Source organism: Arachis ipaensis, chromosome B6 (genome assembly GCF_059453495.1).
Source record: "Arachis ipaensis isolate K30076 ecotype BB chromosome B6, ASM5945349v1, whole genome shotgun sequence".
NCBI classification, from domain to species: domain Eukaryota; kingdom Viridiplantae; phylum Streptophyta; class Magnoliopsida; order Fabales; family Fabaceae; genus Arachis; species Arachis ipaensis.
Window position 1 is genome coordinate 50,825,882 of NC_142441.1, and position 22,059 is coordinate 50,847,940.

Sequence of the window (22,059 nt, forward strand, 5' to 3'; positions counted from 1 at the left end):
TCAGTCATTCAAGATACACAATTTTAGGATTTAGATGTAGCTTTCTAGAGAGAGATGCTCTCTCCTCTCTCTTAGGTTTTATGATTAGGATTTCTCTTAGTTTATGGTTATTTCTTCAATCCAGGTTCAATGTTCCTTTAATTTATGTTCTCTTCTACTTCTATTTATGCTATGACTTTAGTTTATTTACTTTCCCAATTTGATTTATGAACTCCATGTTAGGATTGATTTTCTCTATTTAGTGCAATTTGAGGTATTTCAGATTTATGATTGTTTTCTTCTATTTATGATATAAATAATTTGGATTTTTCCCATTTTGGCTTTGGTTGAGTAATTGGTGACACTTCAATTATCAAACTCAGCTATTGATTAAGAATTGGAATTTGCTAATTGATATGGATCCCTCTAAGGCTAGTCTTTCCATAGGAGTTGACTAGGACTTGAGGAATCAAGTTGATTAGTCCACTTAACTTTCCTTTATTTAGTAAGGGTTAACTAAGCGGGAGCAATAAACAATTCTTATCACACCTGATAAGAATAACTGGGATGAGATTTCCAGTTCTCATACCTTGCTAAGAATTTTTCTAATTATTAATTTATTTTTCTTGCCATTTAAATTACTTGTTCCTTATTTCAAAAACCCAAACGATACTTTTCCATAACCAATAATAAATCATACTTCCCTACAATTCCTTGAGAGACGACCCGAGGTTGAAATATTTTGGTTATAAATTTTATTGGGTTTTGTTACTTGTGACAACCAAACTTTTGTACGAAAGGATTCTCTGTTGGTTTAGAAACTATACTTACAACGGGAATTTATTTGTGAATTTCTTTACTAGCAAGAATCCAATCCTCACATCTCCCTCGTAGGAGGTGTGATGAATCCATATTTAACGATAAATTTTGGATTGGTTTGAATGGATTTCATCATATAAACCCACATTTATTCATTCAAATAGTATACTTTTGTGTTCTCTCCCTAAATTGAGCTTAATTATGAAAACATGCTATTTTGTGCTTAATTTAACCAATTTTATTCCACTTTGATTCCACTCAATGCCTTGATGTTTTTGATGAGTAATTTCAGGTATAATAGGTTGGAATGGCTTGATGAGAGTGGAGGAAAAGCATGCAATAGGGAGAAAACATGAAGAAATCAAAGGAGGAGCACACAGCCATGTATGCGTATGCACAACATCCTGTGCATATGCACAAAAGAAAAATTTGGCAAGTGTGCGTACACACACATCTGTGCATATGCACAAATCAGCGCACGTGACTCACTTAAAAGAAAACGCTGGGGGTGGTTTCTGAGCCCTTCCAAGCTTAGATCCAACTCATTTCTGAACTATTTGAGGCCAAAATCAAGAAGGAACAAGGGAGGAGCAATTTGGGCTAGTTTAGAAACATGCTTTAGGTTATATTCTAGAGAGAGAAGCTCTCTCTTCTCTCTAGAATTAGGATAGATTAGGTTAGATCTCTCCTAGATTTAGGTTTAATTTTAATTTTCATTTAAATTTTCCTTGCCATTTATTGTTCTGGCACTATTAACCCTTAATTCTACTTGTTATTTCCTTTATTTTTTCCTTTATGTTTATGATACTTTGTTACTTTTAATTTTAATTAATCCAATTCATGTTTATGTTTCATATTATTTAATTTAGTTGTTATTATTATTTTCTTACAATTGGTAGTTGTATGTTTTATTATTTCTTGTTATTTTACCATGCTTTTCTTTTATGCCTTTCAAGTGTTTGATAAAATACTTGGTTGGGTTTTATAGTATATTTTAGCACTCTTGGCTTGTGGTTGAGGACTTAGATGACCTTGAGTCATTGATGTCCGAGACTAATTGTGATTTGGATTGTTAGTTGGTTTGATTTCCACTAACGCTATCTTCTTACTAAGGTAATTAGTAAGTTAGCTAGGACTTGTGGATTGAGATCAATTATGCCCTTTTTATTTATCCTCGTTGTTAGGGTTAACTAATAGGGATTAATTCTTCACAATTACCATGCTTGTGGTCAATGGCTAAGATAGGAAGTCTTGAATCTCAATCCTTGCCAAAGGATCTTTTTAGTATTTGAATTCCCTTTTTATTACTTTAATTGATTTCATTTAATTTCTTGCATGTTTATTTACTTTCTTGCTATTTACATTTCCTGCTTGTTGCTATCCCAAAACACCCATTCTTCATAGCTAATAATTGAGCATTTCATTGCAACTCTTAGGGAAGACAACCCGGGACTTAAAACTCTCGGCTATTTTGTATTGATTGTGACATCTTTGAATTAAAATTTGATGTTGGTCAATTGTTGGGTTTGAACTATACTTACAATGGAGATATTCTATCTTGAGAAATTCCAAACCTACTTTTGGCCTTTACCAAAGTGTCTTGAGTGCTGCCAGTGACAGCTTGCATTCCAGTCAAATGCTGAGAGATCATGTTGACCTGTTGGGTCATGATCTTATTCTGAGCCAATATGGCATTCAAAGTATCAACTTCTAGAAATCTTTTCTTCTAAGCTACCCCATTGTTCACGGGGTTTCTTTCAGAAGTGTACATGAATTGGTTGTTTGCAACTATTTCAATGAGTTCCTGTGCCTCTTTAGGCATTTTCTTCAAGTGGAGTAATCCACCTGCAGAATGGTCCAAGGACATCTTGGACAGCTGATGACTTGCATCATCTACCTCTTTCTCCTATCTAAAAGGACCATAAAAAGAGTATAATCTCATTCAATCGATGCAATTTCATGAGTTAAATGGTGAATATTATGGTACATTGCTTTCAAATGAGTTTTTATTGAATTTCAGGTGAAAAGAACAATAAAAGAAGAAGGAAGCAAGAAAGAGAAGCTGGGCATGTGAGCTGGGCGTGCCACTTGGTACAAATGCGACCAAATTGTATGGGCGTGGCACGCTAGCCAAGGGGCGTGGCACACCAGTTGATAAGTCCAAAAAGCAAAGAGAAAGAGTTTGTATGGCATGGCACGCCAGCTACAGGGCGTGGCACGCCAGTTGTCAAGACCAGAGAAGGGTCCATGAAGCTTTCAATGGGCGTGGCACACCAACTATAAATTCCAGAGATGCGACAATGAGCTTTACTGTGGGCGTGGCACGCCAACTATACTTTCCAGAGAGCACTTTTGAAGACCACAAGGGGGCGTCGCACGCCAGGCTGGGCGTGGCACACCAACTCCATTATAAACAATAGGTGTGCCACTTGGGCTCGATGGCGTGGCACGCCAGTTGGTGCACGAAATTGTAATGTCAATGTTCACATTACTCTCTAACAACTTCGCACAACTAACCAGCAAGTGCACTGGGTCGTCCAAGTAATACCTTACGTGAGTAAGGGTCGAATCCCACGGAGATTGTTGGTTTGAAGCAAGCTATGGTTATCTTAGTATTCTTAGTCAGGATGCCAACAACAGTGTTTTTCAAGTTCAATTGTAAAAAGTGAGAGAGGCATAAATATAAATACTTATTGTGCAATGATGGAGAATATGTTGGAGTTTTGGAGATGCTTTGTCTTCTGAAATTCTGCTTTCCTCTGTTTTCTGATTCACGCACGCAAGTCCTCCTATGGCAAGCTGTGTGTTGGTGGATCACCGTTGTCAATGGCTACCATCCATCCTTCCAGTGAAAAGGGTCCAGGTGCACTGTCACCGCACGGCTAATCATCTGTAGGTTCTCAATCGTACTGGAATAGAATTTACTATCCTTTTGCGTCTGTCACTATGCCCAGCACTTGCGAGTTTGAAGCTCGTCACAGTCATTCAATCCCTGAATCCTACTCGGAATACCACATACAAGGTTTAGACTTTTCGGATTCTCTTGAATGCTACCATCAATCTAGCTTATACCACGAAGATTCTGATTAAGAGATCCAAGAGATATTCATTCATTCTACGGTGGAGCGGAAGTGGTTGTCAGGCACGCGTTCGTGGGGGAATGATGATGATTGTCACGTTCATCACATTCATGTTGAAGTGCGAATGGATATCTTAGATAGGAACACGCATGTTTGAATGGAAAACAGAAATACTTGCATTAATTCATCGAGACACAGCAGAGCTCCTCACCCCCAACAATGGAGTTTAGAAACTCATGCTGTCAAAGAGTACAAAGTTCAGATCTAAAATATCATGAGATACAAAATAAATCTCTAAAAGTTGTTTAAATACTAAACTAGTAACCTAGGTTTACAGAAAATGAGTAAACTATGATAGATAGTGCAGAAATCCACTTCTGGGGCCCACTTGGTGTGTGCTAGGGATGAGACTAAAGCTTCTCACGTGCCTGGACTGTTTTGGGCGTTCAATGCCAGGCTGTAACCTATTTCTGGCGTTGAACTCCAACTTGTAACGTGTTTCTGCCGCTGGACGCCAGACTACAACATAGAACTGGTGTTGAATGCCAGTTTACGTCATCTATCCTTGAGCAAAGTATGGATTATTATATATTTCTGGAAAGCCCTGGATGTCTACTTTCTAACGCAATTGGAAGCGCGTCAATTGGAATTCTGTAGCTCCAGAAATTCCATTCCGAGTGTAGAGAGGTCAGGATCCAACAACATCAGCAGTCCTTTTTCAGCCTGAATCAGATTTTTGCTCAGCTCCCTCAATTTTAGCCCAAAAATACCTGAAATTACAGAAAAACACACAAACTCATAGTAAAGTCCAGAAATATGAATTTTTCCTAGAAACTAATGAAAATAAACTAAAAAATAACTAAAATATACTAAAAACTATATGAAATTAACCCCAAAAAGCGTATAAAATATCCGCTCATCACAACACCAAACTTAAACTGTTGCTTGTCCTCAAGCAACTAGATAAATAAAATAGAATACAAATGAGTCAAGAAACAATAATATCTTAGAGTTTTTGAGTGAAGCTCAGATTCTAATTAAATGAGCGGGGCTAGTAGCTTTTTGCTTCTGAACAGTTTTGGCATCTCACTTTATCCATTGAAGCTCAGAATGATTGGCATCTATAGGAACTTAAAATTCAGATAGTGTTATTGATTCTCCTAGTTCAGTATGTTGATTCTTGAACACAGCTACTTTTATGAGTCTTGGCCGTGGCCCTAAGCACTTGAACACAGACACATAATTGGGTGAACCTTTTCAGATTGTGACTCAGCTTTGCTAAAGCCCCCAATTAGAGGTGTCCAGGGTTCTTAAGCACACTCTTCTCTTTGCTTTGGACCTTGACTTTAACCGCTCAGTCTCAAGTTTTCACTTGACACCTTCACGCCACAAGCACATGGTTAGGGACAGCTTGGTTTAGCCGCTTAGACTAGGATTTGATTTCCTTAGGCCCTCCTATCCACTGATGCTCAAAGCCTTAGATCCTTTTTATTACCCTTGCCTTTTGGTTTTAAGGGTTATTGGCTTTTTCTGTTTGCTTCTCTTTTTTTTTTTTTTTGCAAGCTTCGTATTCACTGCTTTTTCTTGCTTCAAGAATCATTTTATGATTTTTCAGATTACCAATAACATGTCTCATGTTTATCATTCTTTCAAGAGCCAACATATTTAACATTCAAGAACATCAAATTCCAAAGACATATGCACTATTCAAGCATTCATTCAGAAGGCAGAAAGCATTGCCACCATATGTAATTAATTAGAATTTCTTGTATTAAAAACTCAAGAAATATTGCCTCCTTTTCCTAAAAAAAATCTTCTATTTTATTCATGTTTAATGATGATGAGAAAAATAAATTATAGCTTAATTGGAGATAAAATCAAAATATAGATACTAATTACTACTATATGACTCCTAAGGTAAAATTCAAATAATAAAAAAAAATTATCACAGGGTTAAGGTTAAGATCAGAACTCAACAACCTTGACTTTGGGAAGCGGATGCCTCTTTAGTCTGTGGAGTGCTTGGCCCTTCAAGAGATAGTTTCTGACGCTTTAGTTCTCTTAATTCACGCCCTTGCACTTCTTGTTCTCTGAGCAGTTTACAAAGCATGCTGTTTTGATTTTGCTGTTCTTCCTTCATTTGGTCCATGGTTTCTTGCAACTTAGTGACAGATGCCTCAAGATGCTCCTAGTATTTAAATTGAGGGAGTTATGATAGGAATTCTTGCGCCCTCCTCTTTATGGGGTCATCCTGCATTTGTTTCTTTTCCATTGTGATTTTAGTGATTGGTTGCTCCACTGAGATATACTCTGTTATTCCCATCTTTACTCCAGCATCTTTGCAGAGCATAGAGATTAGGCTTGGATAAGCCAACCTGGCATCCTTGGAGTTCTTGTTGGCAAGTATGTAGAATTCAGATGGGATCAGTTGATGAACTTCTACTTTTTTTCCCAACATAATGCAATGGATCATCACTGCTCTTCTAATATTGACTTCAGAACGGTTGCTGGTGGGCAATATAGAACGCCCAATGAAGTCCAGCCATCCTCTGGTGACTGATTTGAGATCTTTTCTCTTGAGTTGATTTGGGACACCCCTCGTGCTGGTGGTCCACCTGGCTCCAGGGATGCATATATCCTCTAGAATCTTATCCAGGCCCTTGTTTGTTCTAATCATTCTCCTATTGAAGGAGTCTGGGTCATCTTTCAGCTGAGGTAGCTTAAAGATCTCCCTGATTTTGTCAGGGTGGATGTGAATAATCTTTCCTCTGATCACAGTCCTATAGTCATAGAGGGCAGCTCCAGATATTCTCTGCCTGTCTGTTTGCCATAGATTAGCGTAGAATTCCTGAACCATATTCCTTCCCACTTTCGTTTCAGGATTAGCTAGGACTTCCCAGTTCCTGTTTCGAGTCTGCTCTTGGATCTCCGGATATTCATCTTCTTTCAGATCGAACTTGACTTCCGAGATCACAGATCTTAGACCCATTATTTTGTAGTAATGGTCTGAATGTTCTTTGGTTAAGAACCTCCCTTGATTCCAAAGTGGTTTTGGAACACTCTCTTTCTTGCCTCTTGGAGTGGGTTATTTTCCTTTAGGAGCCATGATCTTAGTGGGTATGGTTTAGTGATCACGGATAAACACACCAAACTTAGAGGATTGCTTGTCCTCAAGCAAAAGAAAAGAAAGGAGAGGGATTGAAGGAGAGCTAGTGTTGAATGGTGGATGAAAGGAAGGAGGCCGAATGTGTTTTTAAAAGGGAGGGGGGTGGGTTTTCAAAAATATGGAGAAAGATAAGATAGAAGATATGATTTAAAAAGAAATAAGTATGATAAGAAAAGATATAATTTAAAATTGAAGAGATATGAAAGATATTTGAAAAAGATAAATTTGGATTTTTGAAAAAGATAATATGGAGATTTTAAAAAAAAAAAGATATTGATTAGTTGAAAAGATTTTAGAATGAAAAGAGATAGATTTGTTTTGAAAATTTGAAAAAGAGTTGAATTGGATTGAAAAAAAAGGATTTGTGCTTATGGATTAAGATACATTTGATATTTTTAAAGTAGGGTTTTTAGAAATTAAGGATTTTAGAAATCAGGGTTTGTAACATGTTTATGCAAGAAATCATGAATTGAAACATGAGAATTAAGATTAAAATGAAAAATATGAAGAAAAAACGAATTTACCTCCTCCCCACCATCCTGGCATTTGAACGCCCAAACGCTGCATGTTTTGGGCGTTCAACGCCCAACTGCTGCTTCTCCTGGGCGTTCAATGCCCAGCTGTTGCTTCTTTCTGGCGTTGAACGCCAGGAACTCCTTTGTCACTGGGCATTTTTCTGAACGCCCAGGACGCTGTAAATCTGGCGTTAAACGCCCAGAAGGAGCTTCTTTCTGGCGTTCAACGCCCAGAAGATGCTTTTTTCTGGCGTTTAACGCCCAGATGGCTATCCTTACTGGCGTTCAACGCCCAGTGGATGCTTCTTTTGGGCATTGAACACCCAAAACAGACTTTTACTGGTGTTTTCTTGCCAGTGAGCTCTTTTTCTCTGTTTTGTGTGCAGAATCCTTCTGTAACCCTGTAAACTTATACAATTGACTCTTTACCTTAGTATCAATGAACTTTATATAAACAAATAAAATCAAGAATAGGGCAAAATGCTTAGAGGAAGTGATGCCCCATGGCTAGGTTGCCTCCCAGCAAGCGCTTCTTTATTGTCTTTAGCTAGACCTTGCTGAGTTTTTAATCTAGCCTCATCCTTGAGCACTCTTGCTCAACATTGCCTTCAAGATAGTGCTTGATTCTCTGTCCATTAACAATGAACTTCTTATCAGAATCAATATCTTGAAGCTCCACATAACCATATGGTGATACACTTGTAATCACATATGGTCCCCTCCACCGGGACTTCAGTTTCCCGGGGAATAGCCTGAGCCTAGAGTTAAACAACAGAACCTTTTGTCCTGGTTCAAAGATTCTAGATGACAGCTTTCTGTCATGCCACCTTTTTTATTTTTCTTTATAAAGCTTGGCATTTTCGAAAGCAGTGAATCTGAATTCCTCTAGCTCATTCAGCTGGAGCAATCTTTTTTCTCCAGCTAGTTTGGCATCAAAGTTTAGGAATTTGGTTGCCCAGTAGGCCTTATGTTCCAGTTCCACGGGCAGGTGGCATGCCTTACCATACACAAGTTGGTACCGAGAGGTCCCTATAGTAAGCCCACAGAGCATCATCCAAGCTTCGTGCCCAATCCTTTCTACGGGTACTTACAGTCCATTCCAGGATTCTTTTTAGTTCTCTGTTAGATACTTCAGCTTGTCCATTTGTCTGCGGATGATATGGAGTTGCCACCTTATGGCGAATCCCATACCGGACCATGGCAGAGTAAAGCTGTTTGTTGCAGAAGTGAGTGCCCCCATCACTGATTAGTACCCAAGGGACACCAAACCTGCTGAATATATGTTTCTAGAGGAACTTCAGTACTGTTTTAGTATCATTGGTGGGTGTGGCAATGGCCTCTACCCATTTTGATACATAGTCAACTGCCACCAGAATATAAGTGTTTGAGTATGATGGCGGAAAAGGGCCCATGAAATCAATACCCTATACATCAAACAACTTCATCTCCAAGATTCCTTGTTGAGGCATGGCATAACTGTGAGGCAAGTTACCAGCTCTCTAGCAACTGTCACACTTACGTACAAACTCTCGGGAATCTCTGTAGAGTGTAGGCCAGTAGAATCCACATTGGAGGACCTTGGTGGCTGTCCGCTCACCTCCGAAATGACCTCCGTATTGTGACCCATGGCAATGCCATATGATCCTTTGTGCTTCTTCTTTAGGCACACATCTACGGATTATGCCGTCTGCACATCTCTTAAAGAGATAGGGTTCATCCCACAAGTAATACTTTGCATCAGTAATTAAACTTTTCTTTTGTTGCCTGCTGTACTCCTTGGGTATGAACCTTGCAGCTTTATAGTTTGCAATATCTGCAAACCATGGTATTTCTTGAATGGCGAACAAATGCTCATCCAGAAAGGTATCAGAGATCTCAATAGAGGGGGAGGACGCCCCTTCCACTGGTTCTATCCGGGATAGATGGTCAGCCACTTGGTTTTCTGTCCATTTTCTGTCTCTTATTTCTATATCAAACTCTTGCAGAAGCAACACCCATCTTATGAATCTAGGGTTTTGAATCCTGCTTTGTGAGTAGATATTTAAGAGCAGCATGATTAGTGTACACAATCACTTTTGATCCTACTAAGTATGATCTAAACTTGTCAATGGCATAAACCACTGCAGGCAATTCTTTTTCTGTGGTTGTGTAATTTTTCTGGGCATCATTCAAAACACGGCTAGCATAATAAATGACATGCAGAAGCTTGTCATGCCTCTGCCCCAGTACTGCACCAATGGCGTGATCACTGGCATCACACATTAATTCGAATGGCAATGTCCAGTCTGGTGCAGAGATAACTGGTGCTGTGACCAGCTTAGCTTTCAGAGTTTCAAACGCCTGCAGACACTCTGTGTAAAACACAAATGGCGTGTCAGCAGCTAGCAGGTTGCTTAGAGGTTTTGCAATTTTTGAAAAATCCTTTTGGGCGTTGAACGCCCAAAACAGACTTTTACTGGCGTTTCCTTGCCAGTGAGCTCTTTTTCTCTGTTTTGTGTGCAGAATCCTTCTGTAATCCTGTAAACTTATACAATTGACTCTTTACCTTAGTATCAATGAACTTTATATAAACAAATAAAATCAAGAATAGGGCAAAATGCTTAGAGAAAGTGATGCCCCATGGCTGGGTTGCCTCCCAGCAAGTGCTTCTTTATTGTCTTTAGCTGGACCTTGCTGAGTTTTTAATCTAGTCTCAGCCTTGAGCACTCTTGCTCAACATTGCCTTCAAGATAGTGCTTGATTCTCTGTCCATTAACAATAAACTTCTTATCAGAATCAATATCTTGAAGCTCCACATAACCATATGGTGATACACTTGTAATCACATATGGTCCCCTCTACCGGGACTTCAGTTTCCCGGGGAATAGCCTGAGCCTAGAGTTAAACAACAGAACCTTTTGTCCTGGTTCAAAGATTCTAGATGATAGCTTTCTGTTATGCCACCTTTTTTATTTTTCTTTATAAAGCTTGGCATTTTCGAAAGCAGTGAATCTGAATTCCTCTAGCTCATTCAGTTGGAGCAATCTTTTTTCTCCAGCTAGTTTGGCATCAAAGTTTAGGAATCTGGTTGCCCAGTAGGCCTTATGTTCCAGTTCCACGGGCAGGTGGCATGCCTTACCATACACAAGTTGGTACGGAGAGGTCCCTATAGGAGTCTTAAATGCTGTTCTGTAAGCCCACAGAGCATCATCCAAGCTTCATGCCCAATCCTTTCTACGGGTACTTACAGTCCATTCCAGGATTCTTTTTAGTTCTCTGTTAGAAACTTCAGCTTGTCCATTTGTCTGCGGATGATATGGAGTTGCCACCTTATGGCGAATCCCATACCAGACCATGGCAGAGTAAAGCTGTTTGTTGCAGAAGTGAGTGCCCCCGTCACTGATTAGTACCCTAGGGACACCAAACCTGCTGAATATATGTTTCTGGAGGAACTTCAGCACTGTTTTAGTATCATTGGTGGGTGTGGCAATGGCCTCTACCCATTTTGATACATAGTCAGCTGCCACCAGAATATAAGTGTTTGAGTATGATGGTGGAAAAGGACCCATGAAATCAATACCCCATACATCAAATAACTCAATCTTCAAGATTCCTTGTTGAGGCATGGCGTAACTGTGGGGCAAGTTCCCAACTCTCTGGCAACTGTCACAGTTACATACAAACTCTCGGGAATCTCTGTAGAGTGTAGGCCAGTAGAAGCCACATTGGAGGACCTTGGTGGCTGTCCGCTCACCTCCGAAATGACCTCCGTATTGTGACCCATGGCAATGCCATAAGATCCTTTGTGCTTCTTCTTGAGGCACACATCTACGGATTATGCCGTCTGCACATCTCTTAAATAGATAGGGTTCATCCCACAAGTAATACTTTGCATCAGTAATTAAATTTTTCTTTCATTACCTGCTGTACTCCTTGGGTATGAACCTTGCAGCTTTATAGTTTGCAATGTCTGCAAACCATGGTATTTCCTAAATGGTGAACAAATGCTCATTCGGAAAGGTTTCAGAGATCTCAATAGAGGGGGAGGACACCCCTTCCACTGGTTCTATCCGGGATAGATGGTCAGCCACTTGGTTCTCTGTCCCTTTTCTGTCTCTTATTTCTATATCAAACTCTTGCAGAAGCAACACCCATCTTATGAATCTAGGGTTTTGAATCCTGCTTTGTGAGTAGATATTTAAGAGCAGCATGATTAGTGTACACAATCACTTTTGATCCTACTAAGTATGATCTAAACTTGTCAATGGCATAAACCACTGCAGGCAATTCTTTTTCTGTGGTTGTGTAATTTTTCTGGGCATCATTCAAAATACAGCTAGCATAATAAATGACATGCAGAAGCTTGTCATGCCTCTGCCCCAGTACTGCACCAATGGCGTGATCACTGGCATCACACATTAATTCGAATGGCAATGTCCAGTCTGGTGCAGAGATAACTGGTGTTGTGACCAGCTTAGCTTTCAGAGTTTCAAACGCCTGCAGACACTCTGTGTTAAACACAAATGGCGTGTCAGCAGCTAGCAGGTTGCTTAGAGATTTTGCAATTTTTGAAAAATCCTTTATAAACCTCCTATAGAATCCTGCATGCCCCAGAAAGCTTCTGATTGCCTTAACATTGGCGGGAGGTGGTAATTTTTCAATTACCTCTATTTTAGCTTGATCCACCTCTATTCCCTTGTTTGAAATCTTATGCCCAAGGACAATCCCTTCAGTCACCATAAAGTGATATTTTTCCCAGTTTAAAACCAGGTTGGTCTCTTGGCATCTTTTCAAAACCAGTGTCAGGTGATCAAGACAGGAGCTGAATGAGTCTCCATATACTAAGAAGTCATCCATGAAGACTTCCAGAAATTTTTCCACCATATCAGAGAAAATAGAGAGCATGCATCTCTGAAAGGTTTCAGGCGCATTACACATCCCAAAAGGCATCCTTCTATAAGCAAATACTCCAGATGGACATGTGAATGCTATTTTCTCTTGATCCTGGGGATCTACTGCAATTTGGTTGTAGCCTGAATAGCCATCCAAAAAGCAGTAATAATTATAACCTGCTAGTCTTTCTAGCATTTGGTCTATGAATGGTAGAGGAAAATGATCCTTTCTGGTGGTTGTATTGAGCCTTCTGTAATCAGTACACATGCGCCACCCTGTAACTGTTCTTGTAGGAACCAGTTCATTTTTTTCATTATGAACCACTGTCATGCCTCCCTTTTTAGGGACAACTTGAACAGGGCTCACCCAGGGGCTATCAGAAATAGGATAAATAATCCCAGCCTCCAGTAATTTAGTGACCTCTTTCTGCACCACTTCCTTCATGGCTGGATTTAGCCACCTCTGTGGTTGAACCACTGGCTTAGCATTGTCCTCCAATAAGATCTTGTGCATGCATCTAGCTGGACTTATGTCCTTAAGGTCACTTATGGACCACCCAAGAGCTGTCTTGTGTGTCCTTAGCACTTGAATTAGTGCTTCCTCTTCCTGTGGATTTAAAGCAGAGCTTATGATCACTAGAAAAGTATCGCCTTCTCCCAGAAATGCATATTTCAGGGATGGTGGTAATGGTTTGAGCTCAGGTTTAGGAGGTTTTTCCTCTCCCTAAGGAAATTTCAGAGGCTCTTTCAATTCCTCTGAATCCTCTAGGTCAGGCAGAACATCTTTAAAAATGTTTTCCAGCTCTGATTCGAGACTCTCAGCCATGTTGATCTCCTCTACCAGAGAGTCAATGAGATCAACTTTCATGCAGTCTTTTAGTGTGTCTGGATGCTGCATGGCATTGACAGCATTCAACTTAAACTCATCCTCATTGACTCTCAGGATTATTTCCCCCTGTTGGATGTCAATGAGAGTTCGTCCAGTTGCTAGGAAAGGTCTTCCTAGAATAAGAGTTGCACTCTTGTGCTCCTCCATTTCCAGCACAACAAAGTCAGTGGGAAAGGCGAATGGCCCAACCCTGACAATCATGTCCTCAATCACGCCTGATGGGTATTTAATGGAGCCATCAGCAAGTTGGAGACATATCCGGTTGGTTTAACTTCTTCAGTTAAACCAAGCTTTCTGATGGTGGATGCAGGTATTAGGTTGATGCTTGCCCCAAGATCACATAGGGCTGTCTTGGTGTAATTACCCTCTAATATGCATGGTATCAGGAAGCTTTCGGGATCTTTAAGCTTTTTAGGAAAGTTTTTCAGAATGACTGCACTGCATTCTTCAGTGAGGAGAACTCTTTCAGTTTCTCTCCAATCCTTCTTATGACTTAAGATCTCTTTCATGAACTTGGCATAAGAAGGTATTTGCTCAAGTGCCTCTGCAAACGGAATCTTAATTTCAAGAGTCCTGAGATAATCTGCAAAACGAGCAAATTGCTTATCCTGCTCCTCTTTGCGGAGTTTTTGAGGATAAGGTATCTTGGTTTTATATTCCTCAACCTTGGTTGCTGCAGGTTTTTTTCCTACAGAAATGGTTGAAGAAGCCTTTTTAGAGGGGTTATCATCAGCACTTGTGTGTGTCTGATCCCTCACTGGCATTTGAGTACCAGAGTTAGAAGCTGGAGTGACGTTAAACGCCAACTCCTCATCTGTTCCTGGCGTCTGAATGCCAGAACTATGCTTCTTTTGGGCGTTCAACGCTAGTTCCTTGCTTGTTTCTAGCGTTGAACGCCAGTCCTAAGCATGGTCTGGGTGTTCAGCGCCAGCCTTCCACCCAATTTCTGGCGTTTTAATGCCAGAATTATTTTTTCCTGGGCTCTTACTGTCGTCAGATAGATTTTGGGTGGTTTGCTCATTTCTTGGCTTCCTGCTGCCTTGAGGTGGGGTATTTAATGTTTTTCCACTTCTTAATTGAACTGCTTGGCATTCTTTTGTTATTTGTTTTGACAGCTGCTGCTTTGTTTGCTTCAATTGTTCTTCCATATTTATATTAGCCATCCTTGTCTCTTGTAGTCTATTTTTGAATTCGGCTAACTGCTGTGTTAAAAAGTCCAATTGCTGATTGAATTCAGTAGCTTGTTCAGTAGGACTGGGTTCAGTAGTCACTGTTTTAGCCTCTTCTTTCATGGAGGATTCGCTACTTAGGTACAGATGCTGATTTCTGGAAACTATATCAATGAGCTCTTGAGCTTCTTCAATTGTCTTTCTCATGTGGATAGATCCACCAGCTGAGTAGTCTAGAGAGATCTGAGCTCTTTCTGTAAGCCCATAATAGAAGATGTCTAACTGAACCCACTCCAAAAACATTTCAGAGGGGCATTTTCTTAGCATCTCTCTGTATCTCTCCCAGGCATCATAAAGAGATTCATTATCTCCTTGTTTAAAGCCTTGGATGTCCAGCCTTAGCTGTGTCATCCGTTTTGGAGGAAAGTATTGATTCAGGAATTTTTCTGTCAGCTGTTTCCATGTCTTTATGCTGGCCTTAGGTTGGTTATTTAACCACCTCTTAGCTTGGTCTTTTATAGCAAATGGGAACAGTAATAATCTGTAGACATCCTGATCTACTTCCTTATCATGTACTATGTCAGCAATTTGTAAAAATTGTGCCAGAAACTCTGTAGGTTCTTCTTGTGGAAGACTGGAATACTGGCAACTTTGCTGCACCATGATAATGAGCTGAGGATTCAACTCAAAACTACTGACTCTAATGGTGGGTATACTGATACTACTCCCATATGAAGCAGTAGAGGGGTTAGCATATGACCCCAGAGTCCTTCTGGACTGTTCATTTCCACTTAGATCCATGATGGAGAAAGGGAGATGATGTAAAATAGAGAAGAAATATTTTTATTTATTTAATTATTATTTATTTCAAAATTAAAATAAATTAAAATAAAATAAATAAAAATGGGTGAAGATTTTCGAAAAATGGAGAGAGAAAAAAATGGTTAGGGAGTTTTGAAAAAGATATGATTTGAAAAAGATTTAAATCTTTTTTAAAAAAATCTGAATTTTAAAAATAAATTTCAAAAATTTGTTTTAAAATAGAGAGAGAAGATATTTTTGAATTTAAAGAGGAAAGAGAAAAACAATAAGATAGCACAAGATTTAAAATTTTTAGATCTAATGCTCCTTGTTTTCAAAAATTTTGGAGGAAAAACACCAAGGAACACCAAACTTAAAAATTTTAAGATCAAGACACAAGGAAAACTTAAGAACACTTTGAAGACTCACAAGAACAACAAGAACATGAAGAAGGAACACCAAACTTAAAATTTTTAGAAAACCAAACTAAAATTTTCAAAAAACAAAGGAAAATCAACAAGAAAACACCAAACTTAGAGTTTGGCACAAGATTTAATAGAAAAATTATTTTTGAAAAATTTTTTTGAAAAGAAAATAAAAGACTCTGACCGAAAAGACAAAAATTTCCTAATCTAAGCAACAAGATTCACCGTCAGTTGTTCAAACTCAAACAATCCCCGGCAACGGCGCCAAAAACTTGGTGCACGAAATTGTAAGGTCAATGTTCCCATTACTCTCTTACAACTTCGCACAACTAACCAGCAAGTGCACTGGGTCGTCCAAGTAATACCTTACGTGAGTAAGGGTCGAATCCCACGGAGATTGTTGGTTTGAAGCAAGCTATGGTTATCTTAGTATTCTTAGTCAGGATGCCAACAACAGTGTTTTTCAAGTTCAATTGTAAAAGGTGAGAGGGCATAAATATAAATACTTATTGTGCAATGATGGAGAATATGTTGGAGTTTTGGAGATGCTTTGTCTTCTGAAATTCTGCTTTCCTCTGTTTTCTAATTCACGCACGCAAGTCCTCCTATGGCAAGCTGTGTGTTGGTGGATCACCGTTGTCAATGGCTACCATCCATCCTTCCAGTGAAAAGGGTCCAAGTGCGCTGTCACCGCACGACTAATCATCTGCAGGTTCTCAATCGTATCGAAATAGGATTTACTATCCTTTTGCGTCTGTCACTACGCCCAGCACTCGCGAGTTTGAATCTCGTCACAGTCATTCAATCCCTGAATCCTACTCGGAATACCACAGACAAGGTTTAGACTTTCCGGATTCTCTTGAATGCTGCCATCAATCTAGCTTATACCACGAAGATTCTGATTAAGAGATCCAAGAGATATTCATTCATTCTACGGTGGAACGGAAGTGGTTGTCAGGCACGCGTTCGTGGGGGAATGATGATGATTGTCACGTTCATCACATTCATGTTGAAGTGCGAATGGATATCTTAGATAGGAACACGCATGTTTGAATGGAAAACAGAAATACTTGCATTAATTCATCGAGACACAGCAGAGCTCCTCACCCCCAACAATGGAGTTTAGAAACTCATGCTATCAAAGAGTACAAAGTTCATATCTAAAATGTCATGAGATACAAAATAAATCTCTAAAAGTTGTTTAAATACTAAACTAGTAACCTAGGTTTACAGAAAATGAGTAAACTATGATAGATAGTGCAGAAGTCTACTTCTGGGGCCCACTTAGTGTGTGCTGGAGCTGAGACTAAAGCTTCTCACGTGCCTGGGCTGTTTTGGGCGTTCAACGCCAAGCTTTAACCTGTTTCTGGCGTTGAACTCCAACTTGTAACGGGTTTCTGGCGCTGAACGCCAGACTGCAACATGGAACTGGCGTTGAACGCCAGTTTATGTCATCTATCCTTGAGCAAAGTATGGACTATTATATATTGGTGGAAAGCCCTGGATGTCTACTTTCCAACGCAATTGGAAGCGCGTCAATTGGACTTATGTAGCTCCAAAAATTCCATTCCGAGTGCAGAGAGGTTAGGATCCAACAGCATCAGCAGTCCTTTTTCAGCCTGAATCAGATTTTTGCTCAGCTCCCTCAATTTCAGCCAGAAAATTCCTGAAATTATAGAAAAACACACAAACTCATAGTAAAGTCCAGAAATATGAATTTTTCCTAGAAACTAATGAAAATAAACTAAAAACTAACTAAGACATACTAAAAACTATATGAAATTAACCCCAAAAAGCGTATAATATATCCGCTCATCACCAGTTCATTATTCCAGAGAAGGGAGTTGAAGGTTCAACACTGGGCGTGCCACTTGGGCTCGAAGGCATGGCACGGCAACCTTATTCATGTCTTGGGTGTGCCACTTAGGTTCTAGGCATGGCACGCCAAGCTTGAAGAGTTCAAATACCAACACTGGGTGTGCCGCTCGAGATCGAAGGCATGGCACACCAGCACAAGCCTACAAGGAAGAAGAATATTGGGCGTGCCGCTTGAGATCGGAGGCGTGGCACGCCAGCACAAGCCTACAAGGAAGAAGAACACTAGGCGTGCCACTTGAGCTTGAAAGCATGGCACGCCAGCACAAGCCTACAAGGAAGAAGAACACTGGGTGTGCCACTTAAGCTCGAAGGTGTAACGACCCAATTTTCAGTATGCCTAGGACACACCGGAAACTGAGTGCTACCAATTTGTCATCCTAATTATTATCTATTATTTATTATATGAGCCTGATTCGTTGTTAAAAGCGTAGTTAGTTAGCGAGGTACTTTTTTTTTTTTGAAAATATTTGAATTAATAAATAGAATCATTTATAATCAATTCACAAATAATAACAGATAAAACAGTTATATACAACCACACATAAATACATCACAAGTAGTAGACAACATTCGGTGATTTAGCCTTTATTAGAGTATAGACTGTTAGTTAGAACACCCCTAGATATAGCTAAATAATATCTATATACATATATATACATAAAACATCCCAGGTCCTGACCTGTTCAAGAGGTCCCTAAGCTGGCACCTAGGCTAGCCTAGACTCTATACTCGCCTAGTCCCTCTAAACTACTAAAGCGAGGGAAAGTATGTTCTAGGTCTTCAAAACTCAAGTCAGGTGGAACGTCACTAAAAGATAGAACATCATCTGCTACTCCTTTGCATGATCAGACAAACCCATAGGACGTCTCTCTGGTACCTCATCAAGTAGCCACACAACAAGAGTCCCATACACAGGATTTAGGTTAAAGTTCACGTACAAATGGGGTGCAGACATTGGCTGGTCTCACAGTATATACATATAAACAGAGAACAGGATTCATCCTAGACTCAGAAGACTACCCAGAGCGGAATCCTTTTTACAAACGGTCGTCAGCAAACTACAGAAAGGAACTCTTGCTTCCATCTGAAGGGGAAAGGGAGAGAGAAGGGGTAAGAACTGGGGAGTTCTTAGTAGGGCCGGGGTTATTAGTTAAGTTCACTAATTATATGTTGTTTTGCAAACGAATGGAAAAATACAGAAAGCAGTAAATTGAAGATGAAGATAAATAAAGGAAATAGAGAAATAGAAAACAAAACACAAACAGAAGGATACAAGAAAATACAAAATAGACACAGAGAATAGAATACAGAAGGAAAGCATACATTCATACCACAATCATAACAAAGGAAATGCACAACCAAGTATGATGCATGTCTAGCCCTAGCGCAGGTAATGAGCTCATTTGTCGGTTACATACCCGCTCCCGATGTTACCTGGAGTCCTCTGACCAGGTAAGGCTTCCCTGTTGGCTTGGCAATGCCCCTCGCAAGAGTCCTTTGACTTGTGAGGCAAACCACTGCAAGAGTCCTTTGACTTGCATGGCGGAGCTAGTTAACTTATATCTGCCCAATACACTCTCTGTAAGAGTCTTTTGACTTACAGGAGCATACACACACTCTCACTGTAAGAGTCCTTTGACTTACAGGAGCATACACACACTCTTACTGTAAGAGTCCTTTGACTTACAGGAGCATACACACACTCTCACTGTAAGAGTCCTTTGACTTACAGGACTATATGCTAGTCGTGTGTTCTCGATACCTCTATAAGAGTCCTCTGACTTACAGAATAGCATTATAGCTAAGTATCCCAGGAAAGCACTCTCAGTGGTCGTACCACCATCTATCTGACTGCCTTCACACAGCAGATCATCACATAATCATTCTCATTATCATCATTCATTATTATTCTCATTATTCATCATCACTTTCACATTCTTATGCAGTACCTCTTTCTTTCTCTGTTCAATCATGCTATACAAACTTTACTGCTTTTACTTTTACAACATCGTAACTCAAACAATTTCTCTTTATCACATTACTCTTTTCTCTTTGTCTTTTTACTCTGCTCTGATTACTCTTTTCTCTATATCTCGTTACTTTTCTCTGGTTACTCTGTTCTCTGTGTTTCTTTACTCTGCTTTGATTTCTCTTCATAACATATGTATTTAAAGCTTATGTAAATTTCGATATGAATGGTTAGCCTGTCCCAAGTATAGGTTCATTAAGTCTATACTGAAACAGTTTAACTTTTCATATTATACCTAACCCTGGGTGCAACTCAAGAACTAACTATGTTGCTCCTAGTTCGTTTACTAATCTCTGTCTGTTTTCCTGTCATTAAAACTTTACAGACTTTTCTTTGGTGTTTATCTTTTCTTTAACTTTTTATCTTTCATTCATCTTTGCCTCACTAACATGTTATTACCACTCCCTAAGTGTTTTATGAAGGTAATTATGAGATTCTACGCTTAAAGTTGTCTTTCTAAAGCTTTTACAGAAAACTGCCTTTTCCGTATTATTTTATTATTTTTATTAAAATATTATTTTTAATTAAATATTATTATTTAATATTTTATTATTATTTATTAATTTATTAATATATTTTCCAAAATTAACTTTACTTTAACCTTTAACCTTTAACCTTTAAAATTCACTTTTTACCACCTGTAACTTTTAATATTTCTACTTTAACCACCCTAACTTTCAGAAATTACAAAATAACCCCTCAAACACCAAAATAATTACAACCTCTAAAAGGTGTTCTTCATTGTTCTTCACCACACTCAAAGTGTTCTTCATGTTCTTCATAAATTCTTCAGATTCTTTCTCTATTTTTACCCGTTTTTCAGTCTTTTCAGCAACCGATTTTTACCATAATTCATAATAAATTAGCAACCACTAAAACCCCATCTTTTCTATATGATTTCAACACAAATTGAACCTCAATTTAAGCATAGCGTTTCGTTTTTCCAGCTGCCCCAAGAACATGAACTTTAAAGCTTGAATTTCATCAAATTTCATCAAAATTTCACCAAATTTTCACCAAGAATCAATCATATATGCAACCAATTTTTAGCACAGCCAAATCATACAACATTCACACAACTCAAACACAAATAATCAAGATTAATTTCGTGACACCCTACCTGGTTTTGCTGCTCCTAATTCAGTTAGACTTTCAGGTGGTCCTTTAACACTTTTTCCTCCTAAATCACATCAAGAACAACTTTAAATTAAAAAACCCTCAACTAACCAAATCTCCCTCAGCACGTTAAGAGGTGATTTCTAACCTTAGACTTGCTGGAAAGTCACGTTTCTTAGCCCTCAAGTCAAGTTAAGCATGATTCCTAAGGAAGAACATCAAGAAAACACATGTTTAAGCATATTTCCTTGAAAACTGAATTGAAAGGGGAAAGGAATAGCCATCTCTCCTTATTTCCAGCCTTGATAAGTTACATGGTTATGTAGAGGAAGAAGAGAGGATCATTTTGGTGAAATCAGAGTTTTGATTTGAGTTTTGGTTGAGAAGAATCAAGCTTTGAAGATTAAGTGTTCATGAAGTTTTCTCTCTTTTCTCTCCTTTCAATTTCGGCCAAAGGGAGTAAATGACCAGCCTTGGAGTGTCTTGGAGGTGTAAGGTGAGTTGTGATTGGTTGGCTTGGAGGTGGGTTAAAATAATATTAAAATATCTCAGGTGTCTAACTACTAAAACTAGATGTATCGGAACACTTGTAAAAGCATCTCTAAAAATTATTTTCTGAGCTACTAGCATAAATGACACTAGTAACATATTTATTTTGAGAATAAAACATGTATAATGAGGCCTTAGAATTGCTAAAGTCATCAGAGAGTGCTGGTGCTAAGCTGCACCAGTAAACCGTAAACCTGGTTAAACTGATTTCCTGTTTTTAACTAAAACAGACCAGGTAACCTTATAATATCATTCAATCATCTTCTAATACTAACATAATACTAATATTATACTATTATCTCTCTTCTATCATGAATCGAGTCCGGTTCATCAAACTGAGACTATTTACGAAAAACCAAATCAAAACTCCTAACCGATACGGTTCAAAAACTAGGTTCTTCGTGCCGTGTTATCGAGCTTGCCTCAAAAAAGGTTCTAGCTTAAGGATGACATAATGATAATGAGGATTGAGATACTTGATGATATAACAGAGGTGTTCCCTTTACTGATCTTCCGGAGAAATCCATGCCTTCAGAAAAGATCTCGCGTACTCGAAAAACAGGGTTGTTATAGAAGGCGTGGCATGCCAGCACAAGCTTACAAGGAAAAAGAAGACTGGGCGTGCCACTTAGGAATTTAGGCGTGGTACGCCAAGACAAGATAACCATGGGCGTGCCACTTGAATGCTGGGCATGGCACGTCAGTTTACTAGACCAAAGGGACTTATTCATGCATCCTCAAGGGCGTGGCACGCCAGCTACTGGGTGTGGCGC